Raw genomic sequence first — 17,650 nt, 5'->3', positions numbered from 1 at the left:
TTAAAATGTCAGCTCCCTGAGAAGCACTATTCCAGGTATAGAGGGGAATAAGAACCTCATTGTATATGCTGTTTCTGCAGATGGCTAAGTGCTCCCGTTTTATATTCATTTTTGCTGGTTATGATTTCAGATAGTGGTATTTCTGACTTTGATCCCAAGTTCTTATTTGGGTCTTAAAGCCGTCATGACATGACAACTGTATAGACTTTTTATGACTGTAAATGTTTCGTTGCTTAAATCTAGACATTAAATAGCAATCGTTTATTTTTCCAATGTATGCCATTTGTAATGATTTTTTTCTCTGTTACTATAGCATTTTATCAAGAAAGGGATGGAAAAAACATTTGAATTTACTATTTTATTGATTAATTTAAAATTAAGTTTTATTTGTATATTTAGGATATACAACACGATGTAATGCAACACATATATATAGTAAAAAGGTTACTATTGAGAAGCAAATTAGCATATCCATCATCTCACATAGTTACCTATTTTTGAGTGTGTGTGACAAGAGCAGCTAAAATCTGCTCATTTTATCAGGAATTCCAAATACAGTACAATTTTATTAATTATAGTCCTCATGTTGTATATCAGCTCTGTACACTTGCTCATCCTATATACTTGCTTCATTGTAACTTCTAACCTATATTTTCCCATTTTTTTCCCCAACCCCACAATCATTTTATTCTCTGTCTCTGTATATTTGACTTTCTTTTTAAGATTCCACATATAAGTGGGATCATGCAAAATTTTTCTTTCTGTGTCTGGCATATTTCACTTAGCATAATGTTCTCCAGGCTCGTCCATGTTGTGGCAAATGGCAGGATCTCCATTTCTAAGGCTTAATAGTATTCCATTTTGTGCAAGTGTATATGTATGTATGCATATACCCATGCACATAAACACACACAAGTACACACACACACATACACACACACCATAGTTTCTTTATCCATTCATCCACTGATAGACATTTAGGTTGTTTCTAATTCTTTACTTCTGTGAATAATGCTGCGATAAATGTGAGAACACAGATATCTTTATGAGGTGGTGACTTCATTTTCTTCGGGTATATACCCGGAAGAGGGATTGTGAGGTCATATGATAGTTTTAGTTTTAATTTCTTTAGGAATCTGCATAATGTTTTCAATGCTAGCTGCACCAATCTATACTCTCACTAATAGTTTATAAGGGTTCCCTTTTCTCCACGCCATTGCTACCACTTGTTGTCACTTGTCTTTTTGATAATAGCTATCCTAATGGGCGTAGTCTTATAATGGGTTTAATTTGCATTTCTCTGATGATTAATGATGTTGAGCACCTTTTAATATACCTGTTGGTCATTTTTATGTCTCTTTGAAGAATTTCCTAGTATTTTTGTTAGACATTCCAGACAGTTATTAAATAAGATGAAAGGGTGAAAAAATGCCATAGTGGAAAAAAAAGGAATAGTAATATGAGAAAAGAGTTAGATGATAATGGATTCAGTCTTCAAATGGAAGGCCAAGTAAAGATTCACGTAACATATATCTACTTTAAAAAATAAATGTTGACCTTTTTCTACGTGTTGAAGAATATCTACCTTATAAGTATTTGTTCAGTCCAAAAAATTATTTAATGTTTACTAAATACCAAGGACTATGTTAAGCATGAAGGAGAAATGATAAAAAAGACATAGTCTCTACATCAAGGAGCTCATAACCTAGTGGGGGAGGCTAACAAGTAAACAGGCAATTCTAATTAAGTAGGATATAATGAAGCACAATATGCTAATGATGCACTGGAAACTGTATCTGACCCAGCTCTCTATTACATTATAAATAACACAGAGTAATTACATTGTAGTCAATATGTTTTTATACTTTTCCATAGTGCTGTGGTTTGAATATTGTCCTCAAAAGTTCATGTACCAGAAACTAAACAGTCATTGGAACACTTTTAAGAGGTAAAGTCTTTAAGAGGTGATTAGGCTATGAAGGCTCCACCCTCTTGCTGAGTTTAATGGTGTTATTGAGGGAGTAGGTTTGTTATCTCAGGAGTTCAACCACCTTTTTCTCTCTGTCTCACATGTTCACTTTCCCTTCTGCCATAGAATAATGCAGAAAAAAGGCCATCGATACCAGATGCCAGCACCATGCTCTTGAACTTCCAAACCTCAAGAACAATGAGCCAAATGGATCTATTTTCTTTATAAATTACCCAGTTTGTAGTATTCCATTATAGCTGCAGAAAATGCATTAAGGTACATAATCTTCCTTTAGTTTAAAAGATTTAAGGCAAGATGGGTAACTATCCATAAAGATAAGATGGACTTATTTTATGTGTTAGCATATTGTTGTAGTAAAGCTACAACTGACTGGGGATACAGACCCAGGTGGCTAGCTCAAAAATGAGAAGTGACAGCTCCTTCAGATGAAAAGAAATGTTGGTCTTGGAAAAGATTAACAAAATGGACAGACTGCTAGCTAGATTAACCAAGAAAAAAAGAGAAAATCCAAATAAGCACAATCGGAAGTAACAAAGGTGACATTACAACAGAAATACAAAATATCCTCTGAAACCCTATGAACATCTCCATGAACACAAACTAGAAAATCTAGAGGAAATGGAAACACAAAATCCCCCAAAATTGAACCAGGAAGAAATTGAAATCCTTAACAGATCAATAATGAGTTATGAAATTGAATCAGTAATAAAATCCAGTAACCAAAAAAGCACTGAACCAGATGGATCTACAGCCAATTTCTACCAAATGTACAAAGAACAGTTGGTACCAATTTTATTAAAAACATGCTAAAAAATCAAAGAGGAGGGATTCCTCCCTAACTCATTCTGTGAAACCCAGTATCATCCTGATCCAAAACCCAGCAAGAACACAACAAAAAAGAAAACTATGGGCCAATACCCTTGATGAACATAGATATAAACATCCTCAACAAAATACTAATGAACTGAATTCAACAGCACATCAGAAAGAGAACACACCACATTCAAGTGGGTTTTATTGCTGCAATGCAAGGATGGTCCAACATATGTAAATCAATAAGTGTTTCACCACATAAACAGACTTAAAAACAAAACCCATGATTATCTCAATAGATGCATAAAAGACATTTGCTAAAATACAACACTCCTTCACGATAAAAACCTTCAACCATTAGGCATCTAAGGAACAGACCTTGAAACAATATACCTTGAAGAACCATCTATGACAAACCCTCAGCCAACATAAATCCGAATGCACCAAACATGAAAGCATTTCCTCTAAGAGCTAGAGCAGGACAAGGATGTCCACTGTCACCACTCCTATTCAACATAGTAGTGGAAGTCTTGGAGCATATCAGGCAAGAGAAAGAAATAAAAGGCATCCAAATAGAAAAAGAAGTCAAATTGTCTTTGTTCACCAATTACATGATCCTATATCTAGAAAACCCTAAAAATTTCTCCCCCAAACTCCTATACCTGATGAACAACTTCAGCATAAGTTTCAAGATACAAAATCAACATACGAATTATTGTATGTTTATCGAATTAACAATGTTCAATTGAGAAGCAAATCAAGAACTCAATCCCATTTACAATAGCCACAAAAAAAATCTAGGAATACATTTAACAAAGTAGGTGAAATATCTCTACAAAAGAACTACAAAATACCGATGAAAGAAATCATGAATTACACACAAAAAATGTTGAAGCATTCCATGCTCATGGATTGGAAGAATCAATATTGTTAAAATGACCATACTGCCAAAAGCAATGTACAGATTCAAAGCAATTCCTGTCAAATTACCAACATCATTTTTCATAGACTTAGAAAAAACAATTCTAAAATTCATATGGAAACAAAAGAGAGCCCAAATAGCCAAAGCAATCCCAAGCAAAAAGAACAAAGTGAGACGCAACACATTACCCCACTTCAAACTATAGTTGTAGTAACTATATTTGACAACTATAATTGACAAAGCAGCGTGTTTGTGGTACAAAAATTGACATAAAGATCAATGGAACAGAATTGAAAGTCAAAACATAAAGCCACATACCTACAACCAACTGAACTTTGACAAAGTCAAGAAAAACTAAAACTGGGGCAAGGTCACCTTTTCAATAAATGGTGCTAGGAAAAAAGCCTGGCCACTTGCAGAAGAAAAACACTGGACCCTTACCCTTTCATCATATACAAAATTAACTCAAGATGGATTAAAGACTTCAATGTAAGACCTAAAACTATAAAATCCTGAAGAAAATCTAAAAAAGAACTCTTCTGGATACTGGCATAGACAAAGAATTTTTGACTAAGACCTCAAAAGCAATTGCAACAAAAGCAAACATTGACAAATGGGGCTTAATTAAATGAAAGTTTCTGTAAAGAAAACAAAATAATCAACAGATTAAATACAGCCTTCAGAAAGAGTAAATATTTGCAAACTATGTATCCGACAAAAGACTAATATCCAGAATATACAAGGATCTTAAACAAATCAACATGAAATAAAACAACCCAATTAAAAAGTGTGCAAAGGACATGAACAGACACTTCTCAAAAGAAGACCTATGAACAACCAACAAACATATGAAAAAAATGCTCAAAATCCATAATTCTCTGTAATAATCATCAGAGAAATGCAAAATAAAACCACATTGAGATATCATCTGACATCAGTCAGAAAACTTAATATTAAAAAGTCAGAAACCAGCAGATGTTGACAATAATGCAGGAAAAAGGGAGCATTATACACTGTTGGTAGAAATATAAATTAGTTCAGCCTCTATGGAAAACTGTATGGAGATATCTCAAATAACTAAAAATAGAACTACCATTCAACCCAGCAATCCCATTACTGGGTATTTATTTACCCAGTGGAAAATAAATGGTTTTATAAAAAAGACACCTGCGCTTGTATGGTTATTGAAGCACTACTCACAATAGCAAAGTCATGGAATCAACCTAGATGTCCATGAACAGTGCGTTGGATAAAGAAAATGTTGTAGTTATACACCAAGGAATAATGTGCAGTCATAAAAAGAATAAAATCATGTTCTGTGCAGCAACATGCCATTTTCCTAAGTGAATTAACACAAAAACAAAAAATCAAATACCATATTTTCTCCCTGATATGTGGGAGCTAAACAGTGGGTACACATGGACATAAAGATGGAAACAATAGGCACTAGGGACATCAATAGTGGAGAGAGGTGGGCGAGGTTGAAAAACCACCTATTGGGTACCACGTTTACTATTTTGGTGATGAGTTCAGTAGAAGTCCAAACTCAGAACTTCTAAAGAACTCATCACCAAAATAGTCAACATGGTACAACGATCATCACCAAAATAGTCAACATGGTACCAAGCAGGGTTTCTCAGCCAATATACCCATGTAACAAACCTGCACATGTACCCCTGAGTCTAAAATAAAAACTTAAAAAACATGACATCTCTATTCATAGACTGCGACCTCTTATCTTCCTGCAGAATCTTTCATTGGGTTGTTTTACTAGTGTGGTCATGAATTTTCATTAGAAATAGCTATATGAAAAATATGACTGCATTATTATAAAATATTTTTATTGGCATGATGTATTTATTTTTCAATATGTTATGTTTTGCAAACATTTTCTTCACATGCTTAGTAAGTAGTTCTTTTTTTCTTGGTAACTGTTCTAACCTTTTTCCATTTTCCTTAATTGAGATACAGTTCTACTTCTCTTTTACTTTTACAGATAAAATATATTCTAATGGGTGTGAAAACTCTCAAATTTCCTCTCACTGAACCACTAAGTTTTATTTATCTTCATTTGTCATTTACATTATTTAAAGACTGACATTTCTATAAGAGCCTTCTAACAATTCATTTTCCAACTCTTTATTTGGAACATCCTGTCATCAAATAGTTACTCTTTTAAAATTGATATCTTTCTAACCACTGTATTATTCAGCCTATGAAGTATGTAAACCTTTTATTAAAAAATAAAAAAGAAAGATCTCCTTCAAATCTGGCTTTTACTGTTTTCTTTTCTTCATTTACTTCCAAACTACTGAAAAAAAGGGTCTATATCTGTGGGTCCACTTTCCTCAAAACATAAATCCATACTCCAATTAAGTATGGCTAATGTCCCATTGGTGTTTTGGAACTTCTATCAGTACAAAAACCAATGCTCTTCCAAGAATTAACAAACCCTAAGTCTACTTTCAGTCCTTGGTATTGGTGTGGGTTCTTATATGTAAGCAATATAAACTGCCTCTTGCTGAGATAAACTTAAAAGAAATTTATGAGAAAGACTTTGAGTAGCTCACAGAGCCAAAAATAATGCCATGGAACAAGGATTTGATAATGGAGAAGCAACAAAGGAAACTAACAGGACCAATGGTCAAACCACACTTCAGTTAAATGCTGAGGAACATTGAACCCTTCCACAGTCACTGACTATGAATTCTTAGGTGTCTCTATACATTTCCAACCTCTGTTGAGACTCAAATTCCTGGGTTGAACATCCAATTGCCTGAGTCTGGGCCAGTTGTCTTGATGAACCCTGCATGCTCTAGCTTCTCTAGTGGCGACATGGTCCTTTGAACTTCACATGAAACAGAAATTGCCCCTAAAATAAAAAAGTCTTTTAAAGATGTTGAAAAGCAAAATACAAATGTTCCTTCCATGATCACTCTGTGGCCTTTGGCACCATTACCCAATCCTTTCTTGATATCCCCAATGAACATCGATGCAAAAATCTTCAATAAAATACTGGCAAACTGAATCCAGCAGCACATCAAAGAGCTTATCAACCATGATCAAGTTGGCTTCATCCTTGGGATGCAAAACTGGTTCAACATATGCAAATCAATAAATGTAATCCATCATGTAAAAAGAACCAATGACAAAAACCACATGATTATCTCAACAGATGCAGAAAATAAAATTCAACACCCTTTCATGCTAAAAACTCTCAATAAACTAGGTATTGATGGAACATATCTCAAAATAATAAGAGCTGTTTATGATAAACCCAGAGCAAATATCATACTGAAAGGGCAAAAGCTGGAAGCATTCCCTCTGAAAACCAGCACAAGACAAGGATGCCCTCTCTCTCCACTCCAATATAGTATTGGAAGTTCTGGCCAGGGCAATCAGGCAAGAAAAAGAAATAAAGGGTATTGAATTAGGAAAAGAGGAAGTCAATTTGCCTCTGTTTGCAGATGACTTGATTGTATACTTAGAAAACCCCATTGACTCAGCCCCAAATCTCCTTAAGCTGATAAACAACTTCAGCAAGGTCTCAGGATACAAAATTAATGTGCAAAAATCACAAGCATCCCTATACACCAATAATAGACAAACAGAGTGTAATCGTGAGTGTACTCCCATTGACAATTGCTACAAAGAGTATAAAATACCTAGGAATACAACTTACAAGGGATGCAAATTACCTCTTCAAGGAGAACTACAAACCGCTGCTCAAGGAAATAAGAGAGGACACAAACAAATGGAAAAACATTCCATGCTCATGAATAGGAAGAACCAATATCATGAAAATGGCTATACTGCCCAAAGTAATTTACAGATTCAATGCTATTCCCATCAAGCTACCATTGACTTTCTTCACAGAATTAGAAAAAACTACTTTTAATAATCACATGGAACCAAAAAAACTGCTCATATAGCCGAGACAGTCCTAAGCACAAAGAACAAAACTGGAGGCATTATGCTACCTAACTTCAAACTATACTACAAGGCTGCAGTAGTCAAAACAGCATGGTACTGGTACCAAAACAGACATATTGACCAATGGAACAGAGCAGAGGCCTCAGAAATAACACCACACATCTACAACCATCGGGTCTTTGACAAACCTGACAAAAACAAGCAATGGGGAAAGGAGTCCCTATTTAATAAATGGTGCTGGGAAAACTGGCTAGCCATATGTAGAAAACTGAAACTGGATCCCTTCCTTACACTTTATACAAAAATTAACTCAAGATGGATTAAAGACTTAAATCTAAGACCTAAAACCATAAAAACCCTAGAAGAAAACCTAGGAATACCATTCAGGACATAGGCATGGGCAAAGACTTCATGACTAAAACACCAAAAACAATGGAAACAAAAGCCAAAATTGACAAATGGGATCTAATTAAACTAAAGAGCTTCTGCACAGCAAGAGAAACTATGAGCAGAGTGAACAGACAACCTACAGAATGGGAGAAAATTTTTGCAATCTATCCATGTGACAAAGAGCTAATATCCAGAATCTACAAAGAACTTGAACAAATTTACAAGAAAAAAACAACCCATCAAAAAGTGGGCAGGAAATATGAACAGACACTTATCAAAAGAAGACATTTATGTGGCCAATAAACCTATGAAGAAAAGTTTATCATCACTGGTCGTTAGAGAAATGCAAATCAAAACCACAATGAGATACGATCTCACGCCAGTTCGAATGTCAATCATTAAAAAGTCAGTAAGCAACAGATGCTGGAGAGGATGTGGAGAAATAGGAACGCCTTTACACTGTTGGTGGGAGTGTAAATTAGTTTAACCATTATGGAAGATAGTGTGGTGCTTCCTCAAGGATCTAGAACAAGAAATATCATTTGAACCAGCAATCCCATTACTGGGTATATACCCAAATGATTCTAAATCATTCTACTATAAAGACACATGCACACGTATGTTTACTGTGGCACTGTTCACAATAGCAAAGACTTGGAACCAACCCAAATGCCCATCAATGATAGACTGGATAAAGAAAATGTGGCACATACACACCATAGGATACTATGCAGCCATAAAAAAGGATGAGTTTATGTGCTTTCCAGGGACATGGATGAAGCTGGAAACCATCATTCTTAGCAAACTAACACCAGAACAGAAAAGCAAACACTGCATGTTCTAACTCATATGTGGGAGTTGAACAGTGAGAACACATGGACAAAGGGAGGGGAACATCACACACTGGGGCCAGTCAGGGGGTGGAGGGCTGGGGAGGGATATTATTAGGAGAAATACCTAATGTAGATGACAGGTTGATAGGTGCCACAAACCACCATTGCACATGTATATCTATGTAGAAACGTGTACGTTCTGCACATGTATCTCAGAACTCAAAGTATAATAATATTTTTTAAAAACCATTAAAAAATGAATACTACAATTTGAAAAAAAGAAAGATTTTCTGTACCTGATTTCTGGATACCACATCTGTTTTTCTACTCTTCGTGTCTCCCTATCACCAAGAGTTTAAGTATAAAGCCTTTATCATGGTATTCAATGCCCTTTATGATACTGCTGTTTTGATTTGAGGCATTATATGCACCATTCTTTTTCAGCTTCCCTTGCCCCTGCTCTTTATCAAGTACCCCTTTTCTCGACATAGCTAACTACATTTAATTCCGTTAGCATGCCCTTTAAGGAGACATTTGGAAATGATTTTCTTCCTCTTTTTCTTTAAATGTACCCTTCCAGGTTCAGATTAATTTTGTGAAACCCTCAAGAACTATTTCTGAGAAGAATAAATCACTCCTTTCTCTTCCTTCCCTTGATACTTTAACTAGTTTTTGACTTCTCTTTCTACTAAATTCTTCATGGGGAGACCATATCATGTTTATAATTAGCCCAATGATAGTTGAATGACTTTTGAATCGTCTTAAATCCTTTTTGGCTACATCCTGGATATAAATTTTATGGAAATAAAAGTAATGTTCCTATGATTTCTTTTCCAGGTTTTCAGTTATTCAGAATATCACTGTTTCCATTTGTTGCGCATAGTCAAAACACTCTTGAAGTAGCTTTCTCCCAACAGTCTGGATAAACTTCCATCAACAAAGCTGGAGATGTGCTGAGGAGGGCACTGCGGTGAAATGAGGAGAAGAGCCACTTTCTATTGTGCTCCTACTATTTTCTAGGACAGAATAAACTTTCTGCTGCCAAGAGCCTAATGTAATAGCTGGCATAAAGTTTGATCGTGTCTTTTCAAAACCAGCATAACAAAATCCTGGATGGGAAGCACTCTAGCAGCTGCTACAAATGCCCTTAAATTGCCACCCATGCATAACTGTCAGAGTTGTGCTGACGTGTGCTGGCCATGGTTTGTCCCTTTCTAGACTACAAATGAACAGAAGCTCCTTCCATAACTTTGGGATTTTTTTTTATCACCTACATAATTCTTGTGTCTCAGGTAGGAAGTCAGAGTAGACCAACTTAGTACCACAATTCGTGCTAAGCATGTGAATTTTATCCCATACTTAACCAGTTTTTTTATTTATCATACATGTCCTGAACTCAGAGGAGATATTTTCTGATGTTTGTTAATCATTCTCCAGCAACAAATTGCTAAGTAATGTTGAAAGATGTAATGCACTATGTAGAGTATGCAATGTTGAACTTTGGATGAGGAAATATGTATGGACAGGGAGATTAATGCACCATACATACAGGAAATGATGTGAAAACAAGTTGTAAGCCAGTGGCAATGATCTTTAAGAATTAAGTGGTTTTAAAACTTAGGCATTAACTTCAGGCTCTAAGGTAACAGTACAGATATATCTAAATCTCTGGATGTTGTGCATTCCTGAAACGTCACTGATAAAGCATATTTCTTCAAAACTCATATGTTTGTACTAAATTCCAGTTTTAGAAATATAGACCTAAACAGCATACATAAGCTCTGCAGAAAGAAAAGGGAGAGAGATGTTAAGAAAAAAAGAAGAAACATAAGTATAGCAATATACCAAAACAAACAAATAAAAAAGTTAAAGATGACAGGCTCCAATCAGCAAACATAGAAGCATATATGACCTTTATTTGCTCTCTTTGGCAATGGTTAAATATGGCAGTGGGAGCATGGATATTTAGCACGGGCAGCCAGCAGAATTCTGGTTTTAGTTCTGACATTAGAATTATCTGCTGCTTAAATTTTGCATATTCAAATTTTTAGGAAAAAAATTTGATTTTATGGTATATTAGAAGTCTTCTAGTCTCACAGGAAATTTAGATGATAAGTATTTTTGTTTCATAGGTCATCAATGGTTTCTAACAAGTTAAAAGTAATAAAAGAGGAAAACATTGCTATTCTTTGAGTCAAACCTTTGGGATACTATTTTGTAAAACTGAAAGTATTCTTGTTTCCATATTACATTTTTTATCTTAATTTGTCAGAAAAAATTTTGAAAGATTGAAATGGGGAGAAAAGACTATTAGGTATTCTGTCCAGTGTTTTATCGTCTTTAAGCTATTTTTCAACTCTATAAGATTGATAATACAGATAGAAATGCAAATGATTTCTTGTCTGTGGAAATACAAATTATATCCCCTGGAAATGCAGCTGATACTTGCTCTATGAGTATTAACTGGGTTTTCATCTATTAAGCAAATTTATTTCACCATTTCTCATGTGCTATGTATGCGTAGTTCTTTCAATTACCCTTTTGCCATTTGTAGCATCTTATTGGTTCCCTCATTATTTAGTGAATTAAATAAAATCTTTGGCACATGTATTCATTTTATATTGTGGTTTATTTTACTTTTGGAAAATGAACTTTGTTTTTTATGTAGTTTTACCAGAAATAGTTTAATATTGAGTGCCAGATTGGTTATCTTTCTCCTTATGTCCCACAAGTATTCATTGGGTACTCATGTCCCACAAGTATTCATTGGTAAATATTCATTGGGTACATACTATGTTCCAGATACTTTAAGACACACTGGGTATACAAAACATAAGCTGAATCTGCCTGTAACATCTACATTTTAAAATTATGGTCTATAATGGCTCTCACATAGGCAAATAAGACCGTACAGGGTAATTGAAAGAATAAAATAATAAAGCCTGTGGGTTTACATAGACTTGGGTTCAAATTCATATTCTACCTCTTTCCTACAGCGTGACTTTTGGCAAATTACTTAACTGCTCTGAATTTCATTTTCCTCCTTCACAAAATGGGTTATACTAAGACCAACCAGGCACTATTGTTGTGGAATAAAATAAGATTTTGTATGTGACTTGCTTTGTACTTAGATGGTGCCTGGTTCTTGGCAGATACTCAGTGAATGTTGATTCCTGTTCTGTACCCCATGCTTCCAACCTTCTTCTTTTAAACTTTTTTTTGGCCACTGCTCCCTGTATGACAAGTTATTATTGCTGTTTCTATTTTACTGATACTGGAATGACTAGTCCAATCTCAGTAAACAAGAATCTGCAGTACTCAAAGTCTCAATTAAGTGCCCAGCTCAATGAGCCATGCAGGCCTAAAACAAGAAAGAAGTTCACAATCAGGAAAACCTCCAAATGCTAAAAATTACTCCTATGCTTATAGCAATGTTATTGTAATTTAAAAAATGTGATGATAAGAATGACCCCATCGCAGAGTACATAATGTTAGTCTACCTGAAAAGTTATGGATCAAAATTTGTGAAAGCCAAATTTGCCCAGTCAGATTCCTAAAAGCAAATGCACCCCTTTCTTTTCTTGTGGGCCCCTCAGCATTTATTTATTCATTTTAATGCTAAACCTTCCTTTTATTTTTCCCTCTAACTTTGCTTGTCAGTTCTCTATTATCAGCTGAACACATTTGTACCCTTCTCTTACCTTCTTTTGCTGGGCAGTTTAAAATTTTAAGTTATTTACAATCCAAATGAATATTTAATGTTATATTCATTATGCACCCTCTGGTTGCCGTTTTCCTGTTACTGCAGTGATACTGAATGATGGCAAAAATGCAAATGCCTATTCCTTGTGAGTTTAATCTAGACTCCTTGTGTCCTGATATATCTTATCATTTTGTTTGGTAATTAGACTTCTCTGATGATGTTGTAAAATACATATCAGTTGTGAAGGGAAAAGTCATTATTTATCATTATGAGGTGAGGAATATGCTCATTTTTCATTGCCCTTACCTGGGTAGCAAGGACAAAGTGATGCAATTTCAATTTGGAGGACTGTGCTTGATGTGATTCCGGGATGGAACAAATAGCCATGAAATTAATCTGAGAATGTTCAATCATTCTCTTGCCAGAGCTTGGCTGGCGTCACCTTAGTGTATGAAGTATAGCTTTCCAGGCTCTTACCTTCCTCAGGAGCATGCGCAATGCAGGGGAAGATTTGTCCCTGTTACATACCATGTTATAAAGGGTGAGGACTGGGACCAAAAGAAACGAATTAATGAAGGGGGAAATGTCTTTTGAAGCCAAGGGACTATAAATAACATAGTTCTGAAAGTATTGTATTTATGAAGCAAGGCTGTTACTTAATGTGAGTTGGAGAATAACTTGTGTAAGTATAGTCCTGGGAAAAGGAAAAAACAAGCCTTGTCTCAGAGATTTCATATCATAAGGAAAACGAAAAATCCCCTAAATGTTGGCGGGAGGTCACTTGTTTCTAAGAGAAGGCAGTCTCACTTTTTGTTGATTCATTTAGCTGATACATGGTGAGTTCCAACTAAATGCCAGATAATCTCCTGAGAAGTGAACATTATTCTGAAATTTGCTAAGTTTGGAGAAAACCTTTAGCAATTCTAAAATAACTAAATCATTAATGACATTAAATATATCATAACATAATGATACATATCATAATATAATGATATTATAAATGATGTATATATGTATATGTATAGTTAGTTAGTTCTCATATATGTATAGTTATCCCTCAGTATCCATCAGGGATTGGTTCCAGGACCCTACCCCCATGGTATCCATGGATGCTCAAGTCTCTAATATAAAATGATATAATATTTGAATATAACCTAAATACATTCTCCTATATACTTTGAATCATCTCTATATAGCTTATAATGCCTAATAAGATATAAATGCCATATAAATAGTTGTTATATTGTTTAGGAAATAATGACAGGAGAAATACTATACGTGTTCAGTACAGACAAAAACCATCATTTTTTTCTGAATATTTTCTATCTGCAGTTAGTTGGATCCACGAATGTGAAACACCACACTCACAGCGAGCATCAACTGTATATGTATAATATATCATACATACAACTGTATATGTATATACACAGCATCAACTGTATATGTATAATATATCATACATACAACTGTATATGTATATACACAGCATCAACTGTATATGTATAATATATCATAACCCCTTTGATTATTTTGTTGAATTTTGTATTTTCCTCTAAGATTTAAATTATATTTCTTTCTTCCTAAAGGAAGGTGATTAATTCTATCACCATGTAGGCAATGTACCCTTGCTGCAGAATATACCTTCCTTGTTCATAAATGTATTATAAATATTATCCTCCATAATAACAGAAGCCCTAAAAAGTAGACGGTTTTACATAAACTGCTAAGTGATTACTACCTTCATTAGAGATTTACAGGAATCTTCCAGAAAGTTATCCTTGCCTATCCAAGGTTGCATGAGAAAGGAACTGTGATGATCTGCCTCTGAAGAAAACTATGGACAGTCACGAGGAAGGAAAGTCATTAATTACCTCTCTACTCAGGGCGGCAATGGTTTATCATGCTTGCTGATGTTAAGTGCTTCATCAGTATTCTATGTAATTTAAATGGATCACTACATATCCAGTGCCTGGAAGGATGTCTGGGACTTGATAAACAGGCAGTGGTCTTGTCATTACTGGTAATTGTGGTCGCCTTATAATCCCAATTTTATGTACCCCACTCTTTGATTTGTACCTCTTCTCTTTCCAGGTTACTCTATCTAATTCTCTGCATTTAACTCTCCTTCCACCCCACTGGAACCTACAATCCTTTGATCTTACCACCTTTTCACTGTCTCACCTCTTCATGGTGTCCTCTTCCTTTTCACCCAGCTTAATTGCTATTTTCCTTCATTATAGTCATCTCCCTTCATCTAGAGTTCATTCTCTTGCCTTTCTCTCTGTCATTCACTTTTGTGAAACTCTAACACTGATTAAATCTAGCATAGAGTTGTTTGCTCCTCTATAGATGAACAGAGCAGACAAAAAATGAAAACAGCATGGTTGACTCTTTTCACTTGAAACTCAAGTTGTGAATGTGAGTGGACTGGACATCTAATGCTCCTTTTTAATCACTGGACTTTCCCTCCAACCACTTTTCCACTTTTGAGTTAGCTATCTTATACTATCTCTCTTTCCTCCAATCTCCAAATTTTCTTTATCCATCTTCACTCTCAGCTGTTCACTTTCAGAAAATGACTTTTACAACTTTTCATGATCAGATTTAACAATCTGCCACAAATTGTCATATACTTTGCCTGCCACCTGTTGTTAGAAATGAACTGTCCCACTTTTATCTAAGAATGCCCTTGCAGTTGGTATGCAAGACTTCATTACTTTTTCCTACTCAAGGATGTGGCCCCAGCAATTCCCACCTCCTTTTCCTGCACTGACAATTATTTCCTTTTTATTGGGTCATTCCCAACAACAAAAAAATAGGCTGTTTTTGTCCCATTTTGCTTAAAACTCTCAACTTTACCTTTTCCTTCTTTTCGCAACACAACTTCCAACAAGAGCTTTACACAATTCTAAATATAAGCTGTCTTTTTACATATTTCTAAAAAACTTTCTAAATGCATATTTAGCTAATTGTATATTTAGCAAGAGTGCATCTTTTTGTCCTTTCCTCCCAGTCTAATCTTGAACCCACTTAGTCAGGCTTTTGCCCCCAGTCACTTTACCAAAACCGCGCTTTCCATTGTTCTTGCCCCATCTTGTTGACAATTCTCAATCTTCATTTTATGTGAACTGTCAGCTGCCTTTGATAGACTTGAGCATTCTTCCTTCAAATACTCGCTCCATTTCTTGCTCACAACAGGACATTTTCCTGTTTTTCCTACTATGTCTCTGGATGCTTCTTTTCAATTTCTGGTGCCAGTTCCTTTTATTTTTCCTCTCTAAGTTAAACTTGTGCACCTGGGCTCAGTACTTGATTTTTCTTATTTACTTAGATCATCAGTTGGCAAACTAAGACCCATGGTCCCAAGTCCAATTTGTGCCTGTTTTGATAAATAAAAGTTTTATTGAATCACAGCCATGCCCATTTATTTATGCTTTTTTATGGTCCCTTTTGAGCTACGTAGATAGATCTCATTAGTTGCAACAGAGGCTCTACAGTCCTTAAAGCCTAAAATAGTTGCTATCTGGCCCTTTACAGAAAAAGCTTGCTGACATTTCCTCCACGCTTATGTCCTCTGTGAATGCATTCAGATGCATGATTTAAATACATACTGTATACTGATATTTCTCCATTTGTATTCAGATGAGACATCTCCTCCAAACCTCAGACTTAGAAATCCAGTTGCTGATGAGATGTTCACTTGGATGTCTAATCGTCATCCCAGACTTAACATGTTCAAAAGGGAACATCTAATCTTCCTCTCCAATTTTGTTTCATCTACAGTTTTCTCCATCTCAGTTCAGGGTAATCCTATCTTTTCAGTTGCTCAGGTAAAAACCTTGGAGTTATCTTTATGTTTCTGTTGTATCTTATATCTAATTTGTCTGGAAATCCTGAATGCTCTAACTTGAAAATTATCCAGAATCTGACCATTTCTCCCCTTCTGGCACAAGTAATCAAAATTTCTTTCTTAGATTACTGCAATTGCCTTCTAATTAGCTTTTATGATTCTATCCTTGCCTCTTCTACTTGTAATATGGAAGAAAGGGTATTTTCTTAAAATACAAGCTAAGTGATGTCATTCCTTTGCTCATAATCCTCCACTAGCCCTCCTCTCATTCAGAATAAGAGCCAAACTGTCTGCCATGGCTGCTCAGTCCTATAAGGCTTGACCCCAAGCTACCTCTCCAAGGTCATGTCCTATTTCTCTCCCTTTTGTCCACTCAACTTTAGCCACATTGGGCTGCTTTCTCTTCCTTTAATATTTCAGGCATACTGTCTCCAGAGATATTCCCTAGCTTTTCCTTATACAAGCAAGGCTCTTCCCTTAGGTATATTTGCATGGGTTGATGGTCAAATATCACTTTTTAAATAAGACCTAACTAACTACTTCATTTAAAATTGCGCATCTCCCTCCTTTCCAACATTCCTTATCATCCTTACCCTGATTTATTTTTCTTCATGGCTCTTATTATCTTCTAACACACTGTGAATATACAGTTTAGCCAATCTTTTTTTTTTCTTTTTTCCTTTTTTTTTTGAGATGGAGTCTCACTCTGCTGCCCAGGTTGGAGTGCCGTGGCACAATCTCAGCTCACTGGAACCTCTGTTTCTCATGTTCAGGTGATTCTTGTACCTCAGCCTCCCAAGAAGCTGGGATTGCAGGAGCCCACCACCACATCCGGCTAATTTATATATATATATACACACACACACACATATACACACACACACATACACACATGTGTATATATATACACACATATATGTATATACTATATATATACACACAGATATATATATACACACACACACATACACATATACATATACACTTCACATGGCAGCAGGGATGAAGAGTTTCTTCGGGGCATCTCTTATAAGGGTAGTAATCTTATTCATGAAAGCTCCATCCCCATTACCCCATACACACACACACATTTTAATAGAGACAGGGTTTTGCCATGTTGGCCAGGCTGGTCTTGAACTCATGACTTCAGGTGGTCTGCCTGCCTCAGCCTCCCAAAGTCTGGAATTACAGGTGCTAATCATTTTTTCTGTCTCAC

Source organism: Rhinopithecus bieti, unplaced genomic scaffold (genome assembly GCF_001698545.2).
Source record: "Rhinopithecus bieti isolate Rb0 unplaced genomic scaffold, ASM169854v2 scaffold_6380, whole genome shotgun sequence".
Lineage (NCBI taxonomy): Eukaryota > Metazoa > Chordata > Mammalia > Primates > Cercopithecidae > Rhinopithecus > Rhinopithecus bieti.
Note: the sequence above shows the minus strand (reverse complement) of the source record.